The following is a 16,386-nucleotide window of genomic DNA, read 5'->3' as shown; positions in this document are numbered from 1 at the left end:
TGATTTTCTGTCCATGATACAGAATCTGGCAAATATACGGCTATATTTAGAGTTTTGTCGGTAACGACCCGCGTAGCTAATGCTGGCTTTTTTCTGGCCGCACCTTTAAAATAACTCTGGTATTGAGAGTCCACAGAATGGCTGCGTTAGGCTCCAAAAAAGGAGCTTAGAGCATATTTAACGCCACTGCAACTCTCGATACCAGAGTTGCTTACGGAAGCGGCCAGCTTCAAAAACGTGCTCGTGCACGATTCCCCCATAGGAAACAATGGGGCTGTTTGAGCTGAAAAAAAACCTAACACCTGCAAAAAAGCCTCATTCAGCTCCTAACGCAGCACCATTGTTGTCTATGGGGATACACTTCCTACGTCTGCACCTAACACCATAACATGTACCCTGAGTCTAAACACCCCTAACCTTACACTTATTAACCCCTATTCTGCCGCCCCCGCTATCGCTGACCCCTGCATATTATTTTTAACCCCTAATCTGCCGCTCTGTAAACCGCCGCTACTTACAAAATCCCTATGTACCCCTAATATGCTGCCCCTAACACCGCCGACCCCTATATTATATTTATTAATCCCTAATCTGCCCCCCACAAGGTCGCCTCCCCCTGCCTACACTTATTAACCCCTAATCTGCCGACCGGACCGCACCGCTATTATAATAAAGTTATTAACCCCTAATCCGCCTCACTAACCCTATAATAAATAGTATTAACCCCTAATCTGCCCTCCCTAACATCGCCGACACCTAACTTCAAACATTAACCCCTAATCTGCCGACTGGAGCTCACCGCTATTCTAATAAATGTATTAACCCCTAAAGCTAAGTCTAACCCTAACACTAACACCCCCCTAAGTTAAATATAATTTAAATCTAACGAAATTAATTAACTCTTATTAAATAAATTATTCATATTTAAAGCTAAATACTTACCTGTAAAATAAATCCTAATATAGCTACAATATAAATTATATTTATATTATAGCTATTTTAGGATTTATATTTATTTTACAGGTAACTTTGTATTTATTTTAACCAGGTACAATAGCTAAAATAGTTAAAATAATTACAAAATTACCTGTAAAATAAATCCTAACCTAAGTTACAATTAAACCTAACACTACACTATCAATACATTAATTAAATACAATATCTACAAATAAATACAATGAAATAAACTATCTAAAGTACAAAAAATAAAAAAGAACTAAGTTACAAAAAATAAAAAAATATTTATAAACATCAGGAAAATATTACAACAATTTTAAACTAATTACACCTACTCTAAGCCCCCTAATAAAATAACAAAGACCCCCAAAATAAACAAATGCCCTACCCTATTCTAAATTACTAAAGTTCAAAGCTCTTTTACCTTACCAGCCCTGAACAGGGCCCTTTGCGGGGCATGCCCCAAAGAATTCAGCTCTTTTGCCTGTAAAAAAAACACATACAATACCCCCCCCCCCAACATTACAACCCACCACCCACATACCCCTAATCTAACCCAAACCCCCCTTAAATAAACCTAACACTAAGCCCCTGAAGATCTTCCTACCTTATCTTCACCATACCAGGTTCACCGATCGATCCAGAAGAGCTCCTCCGATGTCCTGATCCAAGCCCAAGCAGGGGGCTGAAGATGTCCATGATCCGGCTGAAGTCATCATCCAAGCGGGAGCTGAAGAGGTCCATGATCCGGCTGAAGTCATCATCCAAGCGGGAGCTGAAGAGGTCCATGATCCGGCTGAAGTCATCATCCAAGCGGGAGCTGAAGAGGTCCATGATCCGGCTGAAGTCTTCTATCAACGGCATCTTCAATCTTCTTTCTTCCGGATCCATCTTGCAGACCTCTGACGCGGAACATCCTGCTGGCCTGACGGACTACCGACGAATGAAGGCTCCTTTAAGAGACGTCATCCAAGATGGCGTCCCTCGAATTCCTATTGGCTGATAGGATTCTATCAGCCAATCGGAATTAAGGTAGGAACATTCTGATTGGCTGATGGAATCAGCCAATCAGAATCAAGTTCAATCCGATTGGCTGATCGGATCAGCCAATCAGATTGAGCTCGCATTCTATTGGCTGTTCTGATCAGCCAATAGAATGCGAGCTCAATCTGATTGGCTGATCGGATCGGCCAATCGGATTGAACTTGATTCTGATTGGCTGATTCCATCAGCCAATTAGAATTTGCCTACCTTAATTCCGATTGGCCAATCAGAATTCGAGGGACGCCATCTTGGATGACGTCTCTTAAAGGAGCCTTCATTCGTCGGTAGTCCGTCGGGCCAGCAGGATGTTCCGCGTCGGAGGTCTGCAAGATGGATCCGGAAGAAAGAAGATTGAAGATGCCGTTGATAGAAGACTTCAGCCGGATCATGGACCTCTTCAGCTCCCGCTTGGATGATGACTTCAGCCGGATCATGGACCTCTTCAGCTCCCGCTTGGATGATGACTTCAGCCGGAACATGGACCTCTTCAGCTCCCGCTTGGATGATGACTTCAGCCGGATCATGGACATCTTCAGCCCCCTGCTTGGGCTTGGATCAGGACATCGGAGGAGCTCTTCTGGATCGATCGGTGAACCTGGTATGGTGAAGATAAGGTAGGAAGATCTTCAGGGGCTTAGTGTTAGGTTTATTTAAGGGGTTTTTGGGTTAGATTAGGGGTATGTGGGTGGTGGGTTGTAATGTTGGGGGGGGTATTGTATATGTTTTTTTTACAGGCAAAAGAGCTGAATTCTTTTGGGCATGCCCCGCAAAGGGCCCTGTTCAGGGCTGATAAGGTAAAAGAGCTTTGAACTTTAGTAATTTAGAATAGGGTAGGGCATTTTTTTATTTTGGGGGTCTTTGTTATTTTATTAGGGGGCTTAGAGTAGGAGTAATTAGTTTAAAATTGTTGTAATATTTTTCTGATGTTTGTAAATATTTTTTTATTTTTTGTAACTTAGTTCTTTTTTATTTTTTGTACTTTAGATAGTTTATTTCATTGTATTTATTTGTAGATATTGTATTTAATTAATGTATTGATAGTGTAGTGTTAGGTTTAATTGTAGGTAATTGTAGGTATTTTATTTAATTAATTTATTGATAGTGTAGTGTTAGGTTTAATTGTAACTTAGGTTAGGATTTATTTTACAGGTAATTTTGTAATTATTTTAACTATTTTAGCTATTGTACCTGGTTAAAATAAATACAAAGTTACCTGTAAAATAAATATAAATCCTAAAATAGCTATAATATAAATATAATTTATATTGTAGCTATATTAGGATTTATTTTACAGGTAAGTATTTAGCTTTAAATAGGAATAATTTATTTAATAAGAGTTAATTTATTTCGTTAGATTTAAATTATATTTAAGTTAGGGGGGTGTTAGTGTAAGGGTTAGACTTAGCTTTAGAGGTTAATAAATTTATTAGAATAGCGGTGAGCTCCAGTCGGCAGATTAGGGGTTAATGTTTGAAGTTAGGTGTCAGCGATGTTAGGGAGGGCAGATTAGGGGTTAATACTATTTATTATACGGTTAGTGAGGCGGATTAGGGGTTAATAACTTTATTATAATAGCGGTGCGGTCCAGTCGGCAGATTAGGGGTTAATAAGTGGAGGCGACGTTGTGGGGGCAGATTAGGGGTTAATAAATATAATATAGGGGTCGGCGGTGTTAGGGGCAGCAGATTAGGGGTACATAAGGATAACGTAAGTAGCGGCGCTTTGGGGTCGGCAGATTAGGGGTTAATAAGTGTAGGCAGCTGGAGGCGACGTTGTGGGGGGCAGGTTAGGGGTTAATAAATATAATACAGGGGTCGGCGGTGTTAGGGGCAGCAGATTAGGGGTACATAAGTATAACATAGGTGGCGGTCGGCAGATTAGGGGTTAAAAATATTTAATCGAGTGGCGGCGATGTGGGGGGGACCTCGGTTTAGGGGTACATAGGTAGTTTATGGGTGTTAGTGTACTTTAGAGCACAGTAGTTAAGAGCTTTATAAACCGGCGTTAGCCCAGAAAGCTCTTAACTACTGACTTTTTTCTGCGGCTGGAGTTTTGTCGTTAGATTTCTAACGCTCACTTCAGCCACGACTCTAAATACCGGAGTTAGAAAGATCCCATTGAAAAGATAGGATACGCAATTGACGTAAGGGGATCTGCGGTATGGAAAAGTCGCGGCTGAAAAGTGAGCATTAGACCCTTTCCTGACTGACTCCAAATACCGGCGGTAGCCTAAAACCAGCGTTAGGAGCCTCTAACGCTGGTTTTCACGGCTACCGCCAAACTCCAAATCTAGGCCATAATTTGTTAATATTGAATATGATATTTTGCACAGGAACCAATACAAATAAAACTATTTGTTTTATTATGCAGCTTAGTTCTATTGTAGCCTAAAATGTTATTATACTGCAGTTTTAATAAGGTTTTAACTTTATAAAGAAAAACTGCATATTTTTGTGAATAGAAGCACAGAAACAGTGTCTAAAGCTATTTACATTATTCCAGAAGTAGAAGGATTACACAGTAATTACCTTTTTTCTGCGGCTTGACTTTCTTCTCATCTAACAATTTCTCAACCATCTGTTAAGGATTTTAGTTTTTTTGTTTTTTTGCTGATGTTGATGAAAAAGTTGACTTAGGGATCTCTTGTGAAGTCTTTAAAATATCATGGAGAAACACACTTCTGGCATATTTATTTATACAGTCTGAAGCTTCTGTTCAAGTTTACAAGAATAGATAATAACAGTTTCTGAATTATGTGATATATTGTGATAACAAAAATTAAAATCACTAATAAGTATGTTTCAAAAAAGTAGAATAGTGGTGATGATACATTTAAATATTATTTACAAATTATGGGATTTGATGGATGTGACCATATTCTTGACCTGTCCGCAGCCTTTGACACAGTTGACCATCCTCTCCTTCTAAAAATACAACATTTATTTAGCATCCGAGACATAGCCCCTCTCCTGGTTTGCCTCATATCTCTCAAAACGCTTGTTTTCAGTTTCCTTTAACAACATATCTTGTGATCCTATACCTTGGAGTACCGCAAGGCTCTGTCTTGGGTCCCTTGCTTTTCTCTCTCTATACATCATCCCTTGGAAAACTTATAGCCTCTTTGGATTCCAGTACCACTTATATGCTAATGATACCTAAATCTATCTTTCCTCTTTTGATATCACTCCCTCTTTACTCAAACAGATTTCCAACTGCCTCTCTGCAATTTCCTCTTGGATGTCTTCACACTACCTCCAAATCAATCTGTCCAAAACTGAGCTGCTTCTTATTCCTCCCTCTTTGAGACATCCAACACCTGACATTTCTGTGATGGTTGGAGACTCTACTCTCAACACCTCACCCCAGGTGCGCTGTCTTGGGTCACACTTGATTCAGAACTCACATTCAACCCACATATACAAGCACTTACCAAATCCTGCCATTCACACCTACACAACATTTCCAGAATTCGTCCCTTCCTTATTCAAAAAACTACAAAAATTTAATTCCCTCATTTTGTCACGCATTGATTATTGCAATCTACTGTTAAATGGCCTTCCAAAACACCGCCTCTCCTCCCTCCAATCTATTATGAATGCTTCTGCTAGACTCATCCACCTAAATCGCCGATCTACATCAGCTGCTCCGCTCTGCCAGTCTTTACACTGGCTCCCCATACACTCCAGAATACAATTTAAAGTATTAACCCTAACTTACAAAGCACTTAGAGGGACTGTACACTGTAAAATTGTTTTTCCATTAATATATTTTAAATTACTTGTTATACCAACTGCAGAGTATAAAACATTTGAGAAATTCCATTTTCATGCTTATTTGTGTATATGAAGTAGCTGATTTTGTGCTTTGAAACCACAGCCTATTACAATGGGTTGAACTTAAAGGTGATATCAGATCTCATTATGTTCTAAGTTTGTGTAAACAGACTTGCTTCCTTATCTTTTATTTGTCTGGAACACCAAAGCTCAATACATAGAGAGAACAATGGGAAATGATTATTTTATTACTTAAAGGGACACTGTACCCAAATTTTTTCTTTTGTGATTCAGATAGAGCATGCAATTTTAAACAACTTTCTCATTTACTCCTATTATCAATTTTTCTTCATTCTCTTGGTATGTTTATTTGAAAAGCAAGAATGTAAGTTTAGATGCCGGCCCATTTTTGGTGAACAACCTGGGTTGTCCTTGCTGATTGGACAGCACCAATAAATCAGTGCTGTCCATGGTTCTGAAACCAAACATTTGCTGGCTCCTTAGCTTAGATGCCTTCTTTTTCAAATAAAGATAGCAAGAGAAGGAAGAATAATTGATAATAAAAGTAAATTAGAAAGTTGCTTAAAAGTGCATGCTCTATCTGAATCATGAAAGAAAAAATTTGGGTTCAGTGTCCCTTTAACTATCCTGCATTCCACTGAGAGTATAATCTCTTCTGCTGGCTGTGTATACTTAGGCTATTCAATAGCCTATACTCCAGTATTAATTTGTTCAGTGTAGGTGGCGATACCACAGGCTAAATCAGCTATTTCAAATTCTGAAATAGGAGTAAAGGAGCTACTTGTAACCAATTTAATACACTCTAGCAGGTTAAAAGGATCATTGGGAATAATTTAAAGGGGAGAATTTTTTTGGGTGAACTGTCCCTTTAACAGTTTAACTCCCAACTATACTTCCTCTCTCATCGTGAAATATTCCCCATCCCGTCCTCTTCGATCAACCTCTGACCTACGTCTCTCCACTACTGTTATCTCTGAGGTTAACATCATGCAGTAGTGCTCATATTCTTGTGGTTGGATTACAAGTTGAAAGTAAAAAGTTTGAGCGCAATCGAAATTCTTAGTTGTGCTAACATCTGGAGGTTGGATAGCATGACTGCGCTAACTCCCTTTCTCCTTAGACTTTTATAGGGTTGCGCTGTAAAACTCTCTTTTCGCTTTCACTCGCTTTCTAATGGCAAGGTGCGCTACACCAACAGTGCTAAAGCCAAATGGACATTAAAGGGACAGTCTATACATCACGATCTGGGATACATTTAGGCAATTTACTAGTTGAATCCAACTAGTGAGCCTTTTGTGATTGGATGCCATATACAGCCAAGATTGTGATATAATCAGTGGGATTAGTGTGGCAGCCATATCAAAGTAGCCAGAAACAATATTCATTTTAAAATAACTTTCTTACCATTTATGCTGCATGATATAGAAAAGGTGCTATTTGCAGTTTAATCTAAGGTAAGACTTTAAGATGACTAAGGTGTTGACTGTCCATTTAAGAAATACTTTAAATACCCCCATTCTTCTTTTAGAATAAAAAGTTATTTGTATTATGTAATATATATATAAATACATTTTAATTAAATTAGAGAAAACAAAAAGGAAACCTTTTATCCAGCACATACTCATATAAAATCCAATTGAAAAAGAACAGACTGATGACTCAAAAATGGGGACAACAACATGAATTCATAATCATCTCAAAATATGTATTACCCACTTAAACCTCAGTGGGAATCATTATCATGTAACTCCCTAACTGCACTCAGTGTAAATCCTAATGGCATGATAAACACAGACACAAGACTGTAATATAAAGTTACCTTACTACAGGGGAAAAACTGATGCACAGTAAAGCTTCCAAAAAAAGTCAAAGCAAAGTTATTCAGTCAAGGGAGTGTAGCATATTAATCATGCAATATAGGAACAAAACAGCCAGTATCCAGTCATGCAGAGGTTGGAATAAATGTAGCAATTCAGCAGCAATAAGCAGAAAATACTGTTAATAGAGTCACATATATGATGATCTTGAACATAAAACATCAGATGCAGGGGCATATGTATCAAGCTCCGTATGGCTTGATGGCCCGTGTTTCTGGCGAGTCATTAGACTCACCAGAAACAGCAGTTATAAAGCAGCGGTCACAAAGACCGCTGCTCCATAACCTGTCCGCCTGCTCTGAGCAGACGGACAGCCATCGCCGGAAAATTGACACCCCCCCTGCTGGCAGCCCATTGGCCGCAAGTCTGCAGGGGGCAGCGTTGCACCAGCACCTCTTGTGAGCTGCTGGTACAATGCTGAATACGGGGAGCGTATTGCTCTCCGCATTCAGCGAAGTCTGGCAGACCTGATCCGCACTGTCGGATCAGGTCCGCCAGATTTTGATAACTAGAGGCCGCAGTATGCAGTCCTCCTAGAGTGGTAACGTAACAATTTAGCTCACCATATATTTCTATGCTTGGTATTCAGCTTCAGTGCTTAAGGTGCAGGGTTTATCCACTGCGGGAGTGACGTCTCACTTCGATTGGTCCTCCAGGTTCATACACAGCCCTTTCATGGCGATTTACCACCTGGGTGCAGCTTCTTCGTAGAACTTTCCTGTAGTATATAAGTCTGATCCCACCTATTACGGTCAGTCTAGCGCCGAAATACCAGGCAATTCCTCTCTGAACAAGGAATTGCCTGGTATTTTGGCACTGGTGAGACTTATATACTACAGGAAAGTTATACTCTATGAAAAGCATTACTGGGCTAAAAAGAAGCTGCCCCAGGTGGTAAATCGCCATAGAACAGGCTAGCAATGTTATTGAACTGGTTGTTCATTACTGTGAGTGCACTTCTCTCTGCATGTGTGTGTGTGTATATATATATATATATATATATATATATATATATATATATATATATATATATATATATATATATATATAAAGGATTAAACTGCAAATAGCAGAATATACTGTATATGTATTATGTGTGTTTTGTAAATATATATACAGTATATATATAATTCCAAGTAATAGATCCGCACTCGCTGGACTTTCAAAAATCAATAGTTTATTGTATACAGTGACATTTTGGGGAGCCAACGCCAACTGTCCCCTTCATCAGACCCTGGGTCTGATGAAGGGGACAGTTGGCTCCCTGAAACGTCACTGTACACAATAAACTATTGTTTTTTGAAAGTCCAGCGAGTGCGGATCTATTACTTGGAATTGGATATTGCTGTTCCTGACACCCTGGCTCGTATCTTAAGAGGTGAGGGTGCAAATCCCTATGAAGCTTTGTGTATATATATATATATATATATATATATATATATATATATTTAATTAGTTGCAATATAACCCTTTGTATTGCAGTCTATACCATGGGGCATATTTATCAAGCTCCATACGGAGCTTGACGCCCCGTGTTTCCGGCGAGCCTGAAGGTCTAAAGACCGCTGCTCCATAACCTGTTCACCTGCTCTGAGGTGGCGGATAACATTGCCAGAAATCAACCCGATCGAATACGATCGGGTTGATTGACACCCCCTGCTAGCGGCCGATTGACCGCGAATCTGCAGGGGGCGGCATTGCACCAGCAGTTCACAAGAACTGCTGGTGCAATGATAAATACAGAGAGTGTATGCTGTTGGCATATATCGATGTGCAGTGGACATGGTCAGCAATATCGGATCATGTCTGCTTGCACATTAATAAATAGGCCCCCATGTGTGTCCTAGCGATCAGTGTATATCCCTTAACCGGGATTGGTGTAAGTTGCTATGACTTTTTAATTTGCACTTGGCTTGGTGTGGTATTTTTGGCTGGTTGATGACTCCATACAGACCTTTGCGCATGCGCAGTTGCGATAGGAGGACGCTGTGACACCGATACGATGTGGGTGAGGGGGAGAGCATTTAGGTACAATTTTTTTTTGATATATGTAAGTCTGAGGACAGGGGTGACCCCGAAAATGTTAACTAAATAAAGTCACTATTTAAATACGGAGAGTGCCTTCCGACCCTGTAATTTTTTATAAATATATTTATATATATTTACACAACACACATAAAACCTTGCACTCTTTAGCAGGCACACAGTAATATTTGAAAGAAAAAATGGGACAGTCTTTTGCATTTGGCGCAAAACATTTTAAGCCCAGGACCACTTCAAAGTCTCTCCCCTTGGGACCTTAACTAAGCAGCCACACCATGCATGCTTTCAACAAACAGGGCGCCACCAAGGGTGATACAGGCATTTGTTATTTCCCTAAGTACATACAAAATGCAGAAATAGACCACACTCTCAGTGGTCAATTTATTAATGTGCGAGCGGACATGATACGATGTAGCATATCATGTCTGCTTCACATCCATAAATGCCAACAGCATACGCTGTCAGCATTTATCATTGCACCGGCAGTTCTTGTGAACTGCTGGTGCAATTCCGCCCCCTGCAGATTTGCGGCCAATCAACCGCTAGCAGTGGGTGTCAATCAACCCAATTGTATTCGATTGGGTTGATTTCTGTCCTCCGCCTCAGAGCAGGAGGACAGCTTATGGAGCTTGATGAATTGACCCCTCAGACAGGACAGAGGTACACATCCTAAGTGAAAAGTGAAAAAACGTCAGATGCGCCAAAGTATTCAAGTACAAGTGATGATATACACTAGTACCAAAAATAAATAAAATAGAATATATAATACAGTCACTAGTGCTGCGATAAAAACACTAATCACATACTCAATGTGGAAAATAAAAAATAGATAAAATGCAAACACAATGTGAAAAATAAGAAATATATGTGAAATAATGATGACTATGATGTCACCAAAATAAAACAGTGTTCATTATACTATATCCAAATATTGCAAACCATTTGTGCAAAGTAGGTCAAATTCAAAATGTCCACACTATTAATGGAGGTATTAAAGTCCCCAGGCAGCAAAACTCCTTCCAATTGCTTGAATGGCCAAACACACGATCTGCACATACAAAAATAAGAGAAGAGGTGCCAAATAGTGTTTATCATACGGGTAAAAGGACAACGCACCCCACAAATGACTTCTACTTACAAGAGCCAAAGCACTTGATAAGTGCCACAAACGCCTTCTGAACTATTAGCAGCTGTCCAGATCATTGATCAGAGCCGTATATCCCTCCAGATTGATGAATGTAATAGGCGCTTGATAAGTGCCGCAAAAGCCTTCTGAACAATTCACAGCTGTCCAGCACACTGTATTCACTGGCAAAAACAAGCTGTCTTAGCTGGTTGCTCTCGACTATGGTAAAAAAAGTTTATTAGCCGAACTCTGTGATGTAATACCACTGTGATATAGCTGGTGGATATCGTCCCAAAAAGCTTCAGTCCAATAAAAAGATATATGCCGTGATTATTAAAAGTATCTGATTTATTAAAATCAATTTTACCACAAGTGGTAAAATTGAATGTACAGTAAAACTGAATTGACATATGCATAATTTGAAGTGTTATTACACATAAAACCCCCCCAACATTAAAACCCACCACCCACACAACCAACCCTACTCTAAAACCCACCCAATCCCCCCTTAAAAAAAGCTAACACTAACCCCTTGAAGATCACCCTACCATGAGAAGTCTTCACCCAACCGGGCCGAAGTCCTCAACGAAGCCGGCAGAAGTGGTCCTCCAGATGGGCAGAAGTGGTCCTCCAGATGGCCAGAAGTGGTCCTCCAGATGGCATCTTCTATCTTCATCCATCCAGCATGGAGCGGCTCCATCTTCAAGACATCCGACACGGAGCATCCTCTTCATCCGACGTCTTCTTGAACAATGACAGTTCCTTTAAGTGACGTCATCCAAGATGGTGTCCCTTCAATTCCTATTGGCTGATAGAATTCTATCAGCCAATCGGAATTAAAGTAGGACAAATCCGGGGGGCGGGGCTAACCGAAGAGCTGAGCAGCAGCATAACCTCAGAGCTCCATCAAGAAAAATTTAATAACCTGCTAATAAGAGTTAAAAACCCATGAATACTACTCTAATTTGCCCACAGTGGATTAGAGCTTCACACAGGGATCAAGCTGATACCATATGTCTACACATCCCCAGGCAGGGAAAACCGGCTAACCTGGATTACTAAATATATACTGGACCGCTAACTGCTACAAGGCAGAGACTTTACTCCTGTATAGCCCACCAGGTATACTCGACTCCGGAGGGCCGGAGCTCCACTCCGGAGTCATTGCTAACACAGGCATACCTCTCTCTTACATCTAGGGAGCTAAAGGAGTCTCTCCCGTCATCCACGCTGCCCGATTACAGCCGCGGCTTCCTGGGATCCTGAGAAGCTAGCTTGGAGCAGCGGTCGAACTGAACCCACCCACAGGGGTACTAATAAGAATCCTTATTGAGACTGAAACCACCCCCGGATATCTACCTGTTGGTGGAGAGCTGATCCAGGAGACCCGGTGGGAACCTGCCCTCATCTTGGCGCGAACGGCCGCCATTTTTGGCCCAGTGTATTGCAGTCCTCGCGCCTGTGCAGCTGACTGAGCTGGAGCGGGAGGCCCGGTGTTTCAACAGAGGAAACAGGTCGCAGAGTAGAGCCGGCTGAGATTGCACCGCTGGCTGAGTGGATCACTTGCATGACGGAGCCCAACATACCTACTGCAGCATTGGCGTGAAGATCCGCCATCTCCTGAGGCCCTCCTTGTCACTCGATGCGCTGCCACCAAGCTGGGAGGAGTGACCGGCTGGCCTCCATTCTTTCTGCCCCGGCTTGCTAATCAACAGCCTTCAGACCACAGCTGCCGACGTCAGAGAATTACGGTTGGCCTTCACGCAGGGGAGACTGGTCCCGGTCTGAGGTGAGGTGGGACTGGGAGAGGTGGAGGGCTACGTGGGGCTCCTATATATGCCAGAGCTTGCCCCTTAAGGTCTCCCACAACATATCGCCCGGTCTTCTTTGGCCTCCCCTGAGGCCCTCATATAACCGGGCAATAATATCCAGCTGGCCCCTGACCCCTGGTGAGGCCTACTGTACTGAGTCCTGGGAGGGCCCTTCTATAGACCTGTCAAGCCCATTTAGCCCACCCAGAAGCCCTACAGACCTAATCATTAACTTCATCTGGACTCTCCTCACCTTTGATTGGGGCTTGGACTAGGGCCCTACACTTTGATGTTCTCCTTTGCCCTTGAGGGCTACTAGTGGAGCTGCTCCTCATCAATAGTGGGATATATATCTGCATTTCTGTGTACTGTGTACTATTTTGTTGCAGTTGTTTTTTTTTTTTTTTTTTTTTCTCCTCCTAGCTCTCCACTAGGGCCTCTGGAGCACTTTACATTTCAGTATAGCTGCTGCGTCAGCTCAGGTGTCCCTGACCTTGGGATCAGGGTGTAGTGTGGTTATTTTAACATGTACTTTTTTTTTCAGGTTCCCAGCCCCCTTTGCATTTCTGGCCCCACCGGGCCCTCCTCGCTTACTGTAACAACCTCCCTGCATTTGGGAAACACACTCCCCTCAGGTTTGCAACCACCATTACCTATCTAGGCGCCACCTGTCCCTTTAAGGCTTTTAGGTGCCTTGTTATATACACTGTCCCCCCTATATTTAGCCAGGGGCCCTCTACTTTACTGCACCCTCTGCCTCTATTCGCCCCTTTTATTGTGCATCTCAAGAGGGAGGTCAAACCATTAGTGTAGCCTCCTCTCATTCCCCCAAAGTCTTATCGACTCCTGCGTGAGTCCAGGCGCATTTAGACACTTGTTGCTGTACCCAGGTCTCCCTTACTCCAACTGTTACGCTATAAGCTTCTTTCCGGGTGTGCTGGTCTCCCCCAATCTTTCCCCCCTCTGTACTGCACTCAATTGGTGTTGCTTGTGAGTCCCACGGGGAGGGATTGGTTGCTTCGGTCCCCCTCGCACCTCCTCCTTTCCGGCCCAGCTTGTCTGGGCTGGTCACTGCCACTCTCCTTTTCCCCTTCCAATTGGTCGTATCCCCCTTTCCTGAGGTGTGTGGGGGCCCTTGGTGACCTTTTCACTTGGTAACCATTGGTTCTCTAATTGGGTCTTCTCGCATTAAAAGTTGACTAAACTGGTTACCCCATAAGCTAGAGTCGCTGCCTAGCACTTGTTCACCCTTGGGAGTGCATCATTCTAGACAGATTGTTATCCCTAATTTCCCTCCCTGAGGCTCTTTCACCACCACGTCAGTTGTCCCTCCTACTTTTCCCTTTTTGGGCATTTTGCGTGGAGTATATTTCCTCTCTGATGTGGTAGGTGGAAGAGCTTACATGGCTGGGGCGGTTGACCTTGCTTAGCAATATAAGCTTAATTGAATTTAGCTTAACTTTTGTCTAATGCTTTAACGAATGTTTTATCCTGCATTTTTATGTTTTAACTGATTACTTCACAGATTACAGGGGAACCCCACCTGCTCAATTTGAAAGTCTATACTAAAAATCTCTTGCCCTACCGTTACTGTCTGCCTACATCCATAATGCCGCACAATGCCAGGAGGCAATCTAAGCCTCAGTCCAAGGCCAAGAAGACAGTCTTGGATCATTTTTCCCTTCAAGCCCCCAGAGTACCGTCTTAGTCGGCCTCTAGCCATGCTGATCATGACTCTCAAGATGGGGACTCACAATCCAGTGTCAACTCCTGCATATCTTCTTCCAAATACATCACAGAGACAACTATGCAGAAACTGTTGGCCGCCCAAGCCCATTCAATCACCCAAGAGATCCATCGCAGCTCTGCGGAGCTACGGAAGGACATTTCTGAGATTGGGGAACGGGTTGACGATTTGGAACGCAAACAAGACGACTTGGCCACTGACCACACTAATCTGCTGGCAGACTCTGAATCTCTGGCAGAACAAATCACGCAACTGGAGCATAAATTGGCTGATTTAGAGGACAGGTCACGTCGCAGCAATATTCGCTTTCGTGGCATCCCAGAAGATATTTTACCTGCTGAGTTAAATGGTTACCTCTCAGAGCTGTTTAAAGAACTCTTGGGTACATTCACTATGTCTCCTAATATCTTGGAGCGCTGTCACAGAGCGTTGAGACCGAGAGCGCTTTCGGCAGACAAACCCAGGGATGTAGTTGCATGTTTCCACAGCTATAGCCTGAAAGATCAGATTCTGCAGGCAGCCTTTCGTAAGCCTACCCTACCTGAAAAGTTTAAGAATGTCCAGCTGTTACAAGATCTATCACAACATACCCTCCAGCAAAGGAGATTGCTCTCCCCAATAACAGGGGTTCTGAGGCGTGAAAACATAAAGTACAGATGGGGCTTCCCAACCAAAATACTCATCACAAAAGACAATCGTTCACACACTGTGATTAACCTCACTCAGGGCTTCACGCTACTTGAATCTTGGGGCCTGAGCCCACCCATAAATACCCCCCAATCATCTATCACCCAGTCTAGGCTCAGGGCTTCGGCCCCTGAGTGGCAGGTCAAAGAGCAGAGGCCTAAACGACAGAAACATCTATCCGCCCCTCAGAAGGGGATTCCCTGAAGGCCCACGCACTTGGACTTTGTGCTTCACAGGTTGAGACTCTCAGCTACAAGATGAGTATATATCTCATTTTCCTTATGCTGATCTATTTGTCAGTTATGTTCTGTTTATTGTTCTATTTAAATGTTTATTGCTATGATCCCCTGAGCGTCCATACTTTCGGACTTTGTGATTCACAGGTTTAGACTCTCAGCTACAAGATGATTATATACCTTATTTTTCTGTTATGCTTAATTATATGTCAGTTAAGCTCTGTTCATTGTTCTTTTTAAATGTTTATAGCTATATTTGCACCTCCAGGTCAAACCGCCCCGGTCCCTTTGCCGGACCTTGGTTATCTCCCCCCCATTTAACCCCAATGTTGGGTTCACCTTGGTGGACTAATTCCGCCACAACAATTTATCAGTTGTTTAATAAAGACTATATTCCTTATGTACTTTCTCTTTCCTTTCCTCCTTTCTTCCTTCTTTCTTCTTCAAGCTCTTGTTCTTAGATTGCTTCCCACAATACTTAAATGGCTAACAGGGACACCTTAAAATTTCTCACACATAATGTTAGAGGGTTGAATTCACCTGGTAAGCGCAGTGTCTTCCTTAGGTCACTCCAACACTCAAAGCCAGATGTCGTCTTCCTCCAGGAGACACACTGGAAAGTCGGTAACATTCCCACACTTTTCTCCAAACAATATACAACTGTAGTCCTTGCCCCCTTTACCGCAAAGGCTAGAGGTGTTGCCATCTTAATCCACAAGCGTCTGGCCTGTGAAATTGTCTTCCAAGAAATCGACCCCCAGGCTAGATATATTATTCTTGGCTGCAGACTAAACCAATGCATGCACACCCTAGTATCGATTTACCTCCCTAATTCAGGCCAGTGTAAATGCTTACACAAAATTCTTAAGACAGTTGATAAATATAAGCAAGGTAGAGTTATCCTGGGTGGAGACTTCAACCTTATATGGGACCCCTTGCTTGATAAAAAATCTAATAAACCGAACCCTAACGATTATAGATTAGATTCCCTGTCACTTAAATTTAGATCCCTAATGCTTACATTTGGCTACTATGACACCTGGCGCGCCTTTCACACCCTGGAT

The sequence above is a fragment of the Bombina bombina genome, chromosome 1, assembly GCF_027579735.1.
Source record: "Bombina bombina isolate aBomBom1 chromosome 1, aBomBom1.pri, whole genome shotgun sequence".
NCBI lineage: Eukaryota > Metazoa > Chordata > Amphibia > Anura > Bombinatoridae > Bombina > Bombina bombina.
This window is presented reverse-complemented; position numbering follows the sequence as displayed.